This window comes from Musa acuminata, chromosome BXJ3-10, assembly GCF_036884655.1.
Source record: "Musa acuminata AAA Group cultivar baxijiao chromosome BXJ3-10, Cavendish_Baxijiao_AAA, whole genome shotgun sequence".
Lineage (NCBI taxonomy): Eukaryota > Viridiplantae > Streptophyta > Magnoliopsida > Zingiberales > Musaceae > Musa > Musa acuminata.
Window position 1 is genome coordinate 33,750,951 of NC_088358.1, and position 9,050 is coordinate 33,760,000.

Consider the following 9,050-nt stretch of genomic DNA (forward strand, 5'->3'; position numbering starts at 1 on the left):
ACCAATTAGCGGTTGCTCGTTTGTTCTTCGTATGATACTACTCCTCTTTGATTTGATGATGAAGACAGACAATCTACATTCCTATGCTCCAGGCACCTGCTGTTTCCTACTGTTTAACACGATTGGGGCCAGATGATTATTTCGACGATCCCACACACGACGTCGTTTCTGCTTGCAAACTGATAAGGTGATGTTCTCATCTTTTCAACGGTTGGCTGAGATAGCATCACAAACCGATACTGTGCTTCGCAACTACGGCATACCCCAATTGAAAATACATATGTAAACCTAAAAAACAACCAAGGATAACAAGAGGAATCACACTATTAATGGTATGATAACCAAACATTTGAGTAGATTTCAGAGTTTCATGAACATCATACAAATGAAATCATTTAACACCATGAGACAGAATATATAAGAAATTATCTCACTGAAGAAAAGTCACCTAAACTTGCCTTGCTAGAAAAGGAAAATGCCCTTTGAAAACATTGCCTCGAACATTTGGGAAACGTGCACTAAAAGCCTCCGCATGTAACATAATCTTATAACTACCATGTGCAAAGTGACATCTAATGCCCTTTTACATTCTCAGTGATTCTTAACATCTCCCACAAATTTACAGAGTACATTCAACATGATACAGATGACTGTACAAATGTTATCATAAAAGAACTACTGATTCCATCTTTCTAAATACTACCTCCACGGATGAAGGATCTATATCAAGGCCTAAATCTTCTCCTGCATAATTCACAAACAAATATTCCTTTTTGGATGATGCGGCAGGAAGCAGCTCAGAAATCCCCGCCAGATCTCGACATGGTGGAAGGATAACATCCCCCTTCTATTCAGGGAATAGTAGACGTCGGCAAGCAGAAGCCAGGTAAGGTCTGAATCAATGCAAGCAAGTCCTGATAATGCCCTTAGAGATGCATCTTTGAGACCTGACATGCTACTGCAAGCAATACCTACGACAATACCACTAACCTTCTTCAGGACTGTCTGTAATGCTGAACTAGTCCTCTTGTCCGAACATATCATGGTAATCATGTCCAATACTGCAGACTGGATTTTTTGGCTGGAGACTTCAGCCATAGGTTCTTCTGAAGTGATAGAATTACTTCGGTAAGGGAGAAGAATTCTTTCCTCAAGTTAGAAGTCCTTTAATGGCTAAATACAGCAAGTTAGAAACATCAGAAGACAATATTTGAACCCTAATAGCATAAATCCTTTAATGGTTACTAAAAGTCCAAAATAACATGGAGCCACATGTCAAGGCTTTTCAACTTGGAAGTACCAACACTCCATATTCATATATGTATCAAATGCTCCAACACCACCGCATAAGACACAATACACAATACACATTGGCATGGCCTATCAGTAGCCCAAATATTTTTATTTTTTATTTTTTTGCAATTGGGCAAAGTTTCAAAACCAAATCAACACCTTCTGACACCAAACTTTCAGAACAACCATTTAATTTCTTAACATTTTTAAAATACTTATAGTTTTTATGAGCATGTATCCTATGATTGTACTAACTTGATTTAATTTCTTGTGACAACAATACAGTGTGATGTGATGTCAACAATCTTCCCATGAAGTGAGTTTGGTAGACTTGAGTGAATCCAAGATATCCACCTAATATCTATCTTATTTCTCCCCCAATTATCCTACCTCTTAACTCTCTCATTACATAAGCCCTAAAGCTCCAAACCCCCCTTTTGTCCTATATGCATAATCATACATAATCCACTAAAGCATCAAACAAAATATGGTGTTATTGGAGCTGTCAAGCATTAACAATTGTTACAACTTCATTATCAAATAAAGCAAGAAGGATTAGATAAAATGTCTATCTCTACACTCAAGACTAGTATGCGTTTGATCATATGGTACTTGAGCTCATTGTTAAATATTATCATTATTCTCCTCTGTCTTTTCTTTTTTAATTTCTTGTAAACCACTCCATTCCCATTCCCAAGACATGAGAAATATATATGAAGCTTCAGCATAAATCAGACAATCGAGCAAAGTACGATGTCGCAGAATAGACTAAATGTTAACGGAAAAAAGACCAAAGAGATTTACTAAATTAGCAAAAAAAAAAATCTATCATACCACTGAAACCTTATTTTTAAGGCAAAGAATCAAATAAGGCCAGATTATGTTCATTGCTGGAAGCACTCTGTTCTCGTCAGCTTCCTCATCTGCAGCCTCCATCCCATCTTTCAGATCATTTAGTGATAGCAACTGAACTGCTTCCCAGATTGCTGCTTTGGTTTGTTTCCCGTGCTTATAAGCTTCCTCCACTTTTGCAAGAGATACAGAAACATCCTACAAAAAAATGCCTTACTCTAAAGTACAAACAACTGAAATCTAAGGAGAATAACAAGAAAGATTTTGTTTTACTATTTTCCAATAAGATATTTACCACTCAAGCCCCTAACAAAAGTATACATCTAATTATTTTATTTAGTTGAACAAAGAAAACATATTATGCAATGGTTCAAAACCAACACACAATTGTCAAACATAACCAATAATAATATGGAGAAGAGGGTTCACATTTCCTACCATATCAACTGATTTTGGCACAGAAACCAAGACTTCCATTAACATTTGCTTTGTTGCAACAGTCTAACCAGTAACACCTTTTTAGGGCAGCAATTTACAGGCAGAATCTGCTAAACTGATAGTCCTAAATGACTTGCTTAAAAGTAATAAGACAATGGACTGAGACCTTGGGAATAAATGTGAAATTTTGTTCTCTGCAAAATACAACATTATTCCAGAAAGAGAAAAGGAGTGTTGAGAAAAAGACACCAACAAGAAGTTGCTGTCTATTTACTTTGATCATACTACTTGAAATTATGATGCAGGTTGTTGATCTGTTTTGCAATACTGTATTTTCCAGGTTGCCATCATACACGACAAGATAAACAAATTAAAAATCCAATCTCAAAGTTTTATTCGGCTTTATAAATAGAGAACATCTAAGCAAAAATGGAATTCATATGATATATTACACTTCAAATCCATTAAAAAAAGGCTTAAATCAACAAAAATTAAGAACCATCAAGTTTTCATGTCTCTTACCTTTTTTTGGGAAAAAAAGCATTTAGTTAAATGCTGTGAAAAGATCAAGATGTCTTACCCCAACTTACTAAGTGAACACGACCGAAAAGCAACAGAACTATCAGGAACTAATCCAAAAAAGTCAACATTATCCCTACCCCCACATACCAAAAACCAAGCAGCATGGCCCATGCTTGGATTGTACCCATGACCCAAAGTATCCTACACCAAGGAAATTATGACAAACTTGAAATCATACTCAGAACAGTTCATTTTCCCAATTAAACCATATAACAACATTCAGAACATGTTCTGACTTTTCATGGTTGCTACCCCAATAAAAGTGGCACTTCTAGAAACTGAAAGCCACAACGAAACACATGATTTAGGGAAATAATACAGTAACATCTCCAAATGGTCGACATCTTAAAATCCTTGACAAGCATATAGTTATATAAAGAACAAAGAGATGGTAAATGCAAGCCTTTCACTTAGCAAAACAATGGCTTCCCTGTTACAATAATCCAGAACAAGTCACAGAATAAACGACTATTATAGCAGAGCCAAATGAACTTTCTTCAAAAATAAACATCTAAAATAACAGATCCAAATGAAAATAAAGCTTTAAAAAACCTTCATTTGGACCTACATAATCGAAAATCTGCATGGCAATGTACATGTTCCTATTGCTTAAATAATTTCTAGTTTGTAATCATTGGATTTTAGGTAAACATAGACTTCAAAATTTGTCCAACTTTATAACCTTGCAAATGACAAGCAAACTACATTATGTAGCCAGTAATCATTCTATCCATCATTAATAGCTTGTCATTCGTAAGAAGAACCATTTGCAAAATACACTCCATGAAAAGCATAAAGCGTATGAATGGTAGTAAAAAATTTTGAATTCACAGACTAAGCACAGATCACTTGTACCAAAAAATTATCTAATGAATAAGGTATCTGATAGGTACATAATGGTAAGCCATCTACCCAAGTATCCTCACGTCAAAAAATTTCAGAAATCCAAGTTGCCGTATATGAATAAGTAATCAATTAATTTTCCACTAAAATTACATAGCCCCATTAGTTTGAAAATACTGCTATCAAACAAAGAAATGCTAAACAAACGAAAAGGGTCATCAACATGAAAAGGTATCCTACTTGTGAGGCAACATGTGCTGTCCTTTGTTCTTTTCTTATTTTCAATCCAGATTTTTTTTTCTTTTAAGTCACTTGTAAGGTTTCACTTTAAACACAGGTAACTAAGAGGTTTCCTCACATCACAATAAATACTGAAATGGCTGAGCTTAATTTGTGTTTTCCCTTTATATAGTAGAAACTTAAATTGAGAAAGACTAAATTTAATTCTCCCTGACTGAAAGAAAGAACTGCATAATTGACCCTTCCCAGACCTGCATTAATGGGTGCCTGTGCATTGAGCTGCCTTCTGACAATTAAACACCAAACAGTATTTGCAACAGCAGAATGAGAATTAGAAAGAGATTCATTTGGCCAAAAATGTTTTATCAACAAACATATCAAGCAAGTACCTCAATAAATGTCCAGAGACACCAGACAAGCTGATTCTTTCTGTGAAGAAACAAGTGGTGATGCAGCTTTTAAGCATGATCCAACAAGAGATCCAACAATTCTTCTGTATCTTTTCATCTCATTAAACTAAAACAATAATTCCTCCCAATATTCCAAGTGAAGACTAACATCATCAAAATTGACAGATCCAATTTCTGGTTGTCAAATTAAAACAAAAAGGCAATGGGAAATTATTCCAAATAGCACTTGCATTGAACAAAGAGAACCTTGAAAGACTACATAAAATATTCAAACACTAGATTAAAAATATCATAATAACAATATACCAATTGAAACAAAGAAATGAGAAAAAAATAGCACTGGAAGCCTGCTAAACCACAGAAGATAACTATTTAATCTGTCTCCACTTTTGCATCTTCAAAGAGAACTAATTCTTTGTTTTTAGAAAAGTGTTCTTTCACTGGGGGGGTGTATAAAATTTTATGATCAAAGTGCTTAGTTTGTTAGTTAAATATGGCAATCATATGTGAAAGCAACTAAACTTCTACACTCTTAGTCATATTTCATCATGATATCAGATATACTAAATAGTACAATTTGAAATATGAGATATCTGTCTGGGCGAAGATCACAGTAATGTAGGAATTTTTAGTACAATTTTACAAATAAAAGCAATATACAGTAAAATCATTGTCTAATCACAAAATTAATACTCACAAAATTCTTAAATTAATACAGTACAATTTTACAAATAAAAGCAATTTCTTAAATTAATACTCAAAAAATTCAATGAAACATAATTTGGCAGATTTCATGGTCATGTGCCAATCATTCAACAGTACTAATCAAAGCTGAAACAGAAGACCAGAATCCTTATAGTACAAATAAGAATTACCTAAGCCTGGGATTCGGTACACATGGAGAAGGAGCTACTATCCACATGATTCTCATTAATCCATTTTTGCATCATAAGAATCTTGGAGCTGACTTGTGAACTAAATATTTCTGTCTGATCTGGCAAAGAAGATGCTTCAGTTTGTGATGCCTTTGCAATTTCACCCACAGCCTAGACACAAGAATGTTAACAATCAGCAAGCTCAAAATACAAATAAGAAAATCTGCTTGTAACATCTTCAAACTTTAGGATTAAGAATGAAATAATAGAACAAGATAAAATAAGAAAGAAGAATATAATAATAGAACAAGATAAAACAAAAAAGATTTTTTTTCTCCAAGCAAAAGAGATTTATATTCAGTATATTAAACATACAACAAAAAGGAAACATAACTCTGATACAAGAAGAGTTAACCACAATTCTAAATACTTTGGAATGCCAACCATAGTTCTTCTTGATATAACAAGGGATAGAATGATATACATTATACAGGTCCAATATATTTTAGTTTGTACAAATATACACCTAAAATCTTTGAACCTGCCAAAATGTTGACATCAGCTTTATGCAGATTGAAATTTTTTTTGTCAAGCAGGATAATCATATATGTTTATGTCAAAGATACAGATACATATCAAATGAATTCCATCATCAGATAAGAACAAGGATATGTGACAGCAAGATGCTGTAGAAACTAGTCTAAAATAAATCAGGACACAATTCATGTAACATGGTCACTCGTTAGTGAGACCTAGAACTTAATTCTATGTCCATGTGTAGAAGAGCTGAAATTTAAAAAGATAAAAAAATGAAGACTGGAAAAGAAATGTTTTTACCTTTAGAAATGGAATAGTTAAATTTGGGTGTTGATGCCTACCAAGGACCTCTAACTCTGAGGATACAGCTCGCATCTGTGGCAATTGACCAAACCAATTTAGAGGAAAAAAAGAGTATTGGCAGTAAATGATAAATAAATTGACTTTTCAAATTACTCATCTTACATATAATTTTAAGAAGAAATACACCTAAAAAGGTTAGAGACACCATTTAAAAACCCCAGCAGTAAATCAAAGGAAAGAATGACACAAAATAAATCAGCAGATATCAAGCAAATAAATCCACCCATGCAGTAGAAAACAGATGAGAACAAATTGCTAAACACGCATGAGAAAAGTTCAAACATATACACCAAATTTTAGGATGTGCAATCTCCAGAATGCATCTGATAGAAAGTTACTGCACTATTAATCTCATTAAACCAAGATTCTTGTATCCACATTTTGCTGTAAAATCCTTGATTACCACACAAGTACAACAATCCACAAGTACAAAAACAAGCCATAATATTCCAACTATTTAGGGTTGGCTTGATATTTTCCGAAGCAATTGTAGTCTGACCATGCTGATTTAAGGTATTGTATCAATGACAGTGATTTAAAAAACGCTAGGTGCCAAAAGGCGCTAAGGTCCAAAAACACCCAAGGCGCTAGGCGCTCGCCCGAGCGAAGCAAGGCACTAAAATATAAAAATATATAATATAATTAAAAAATATAATTATTTAAATAAAAATATGCTATTAAATTAAGAAAATCGAGTACAATATCACAATAAAAAATAAACCATAATAGTATTTTTTTATTTTTTAAATAAAAAATATAGTATTAAATAAATAAAAATTAATAGTATTAAAATCAAAAGAATAATTATTAATCTAATAAATAAAAATACTATTATTAGTATACAATTAGCAATGTACTGTTAATATACTGTTAACAGTATAATGAGAAGAGTGTGAGAAGACCGAGGCTAAGGTAACGATAGTGGTAGTGGTAGCAGTAGCGGTAGCAAGTAACAGTCGTAGCTGAAGCGGGAGCGATGAGCGACGACGATAGGGGGAGTGGAAGCGGGAGCTATGAGCGGCAGCGGGAGTGGCGACAACCGCGACAAGTGACGACAGCAGCAGCAAGCAACGATTGTAGCAACGACGAGCAGTGATTGTGGCAGCAGCGAGCAGGGATAGTGGCATCGACAGTAGAGAGCAACAACAACAGAGAAGAAATCTCAATGACAAAATCGCGAGTGTTAGGGTTGAGGAAGTCGGGGAAATCACGAGAGGGAGCCTGATATCGGTGATTTAGTTGGTTCGATTGAACCAACTAAAGCACCGGAGACCAACCAGACCTAAAAATCTGGTTCGATCGCTTGGTTTAACCTAGGCGCTCTCCCGAAGCGCCCGACGCCTGGGCTCGAGTGAGCGCCCAAGTGGCGCCTCTTTGAAGCGAGGCGCCTGGACATGAAGCGTGGCACTCGGGCCTCGCCTCGTCTCGCCCGAGCTCCTAGGGGAGCGCCCGAGCGCCTATTGAAATCACTGATCAATGGGGACCATTACCAACCTGTACAAGTCGATAACAGTCGGATTTAAACCATTATCGATCAAGGACTAAGATTGGCCTAATTCAAACGATCAAATTGACCGTTTGAAAATAGGCAAAATATTGGGAAGGCTATTGCAAAATGGTTCAACTTCTACAGGATTCTAACAAGCACAACCTAAGGCTCAAAAGTCTGGCACGGGGATCCAGCATCCAACACCGAAACAGATCCACAGTGTGTATTTAGATGAGGAGGTGGCAGAACTGAATGACTGGATCAAATCCTTCAAGAGGCAATGGGACGAATATGGGGTAACATTGATGTATGATAGTTGGACAGGGTCAACAAGAATAAGTGTCATCAATTTTCTTGTTTATTGCAATAGACTAGTGGTTTTTCATAAGTCAGTTAATACTTTCGACAAGTATCATCATAGTAGACGAGATCGAACCATAGTACATTGTTTATATAATCACCGATAATGGAGCCAATTTCAAGAAGATCGATTTATAATAGATAGAAAAAAGAAAAATATTGTTTTGGACTCCATAAGCAGCTCATTGTATGGATTTAATGTTGAAGGATATTGGCGAGCTACCATTAGTCAACAAGCGTGTAGCTCGAGCATAGTCGATCACAAAGTTTATATATATCATCAATGGGTCCACTCTTTAATGCAAAAGTATATAAATGGTGAGATACTCAAACCTGTAGTCACTCGGTTTACAATAAATTTCATTGCTTTAAAGTCAATACAATAAAAGAGGCAGGGCCTAACATGAATGGTCCGATTCCAGGTATTCGAGATCGGGCTATGTAAAAAAGATAGAAAAGACTATTCTTTCTTTTAGATTTTGGGATATCATGAATGAAATCATGAAAGGTGTGGAACCACTTTACACTGTTCTCCGTAAGATAGATATGGACACGCATCCACAAATGTTTTATCTTAGACATATGTTGATTACAACAAGAGAGAAGGTCAAGAAAGCATTCAAAGATGATTTTAAGGCCAACCAATACTTACAGATCATTGATCACAGAACTGAAGTTCACATGGACAAAGATATCCATAATGTAGTTAAATTCATATTCAGTGTAATTTAATTCATTATTTTTTAATATTTAAAAAATTCTCACTAA

General features: G+C 35.0%; 1 long non-coding RNA gene across 3 annotated transcripts in view; it reads right to left on the reverse strand.

Moving 5' to 3' along the window:
• Positions 1 to 459: 459 nt before the first annotated feature.
• The window catches only part of LOC135651139 (uncharacterized), a 10,018-nt gene continuing 1,427 nt past the window's right edge, over positions 460 to 9,050 (reverse strand). The window contains exons 1-4 of one of the 3 annotated variants that reach the window (XR_010501757.1): positions 6,371 to 9,050; positions 5,534 to 5,704; positions 2,128 to 4,832; positions 460 to 1,173 (exon numbers count right to left, since the gene is read on the reverse strand). The exon at positions 6,371 to 9,050 is cut by the window's right edge and continues 1,427 nt beyond it. This is a non-coding gene — a long non-coding RNA (uncharacterized LOC135651139). Of the gene's footprint in view, positions 4,833 to 5,533; positions 5,705 to 6,370 lie in introns of all 3 variants that reach the window. The other 2 variants (XR_010501756.1, XR_010501755.1) reach the window with 2 other exon arrangements.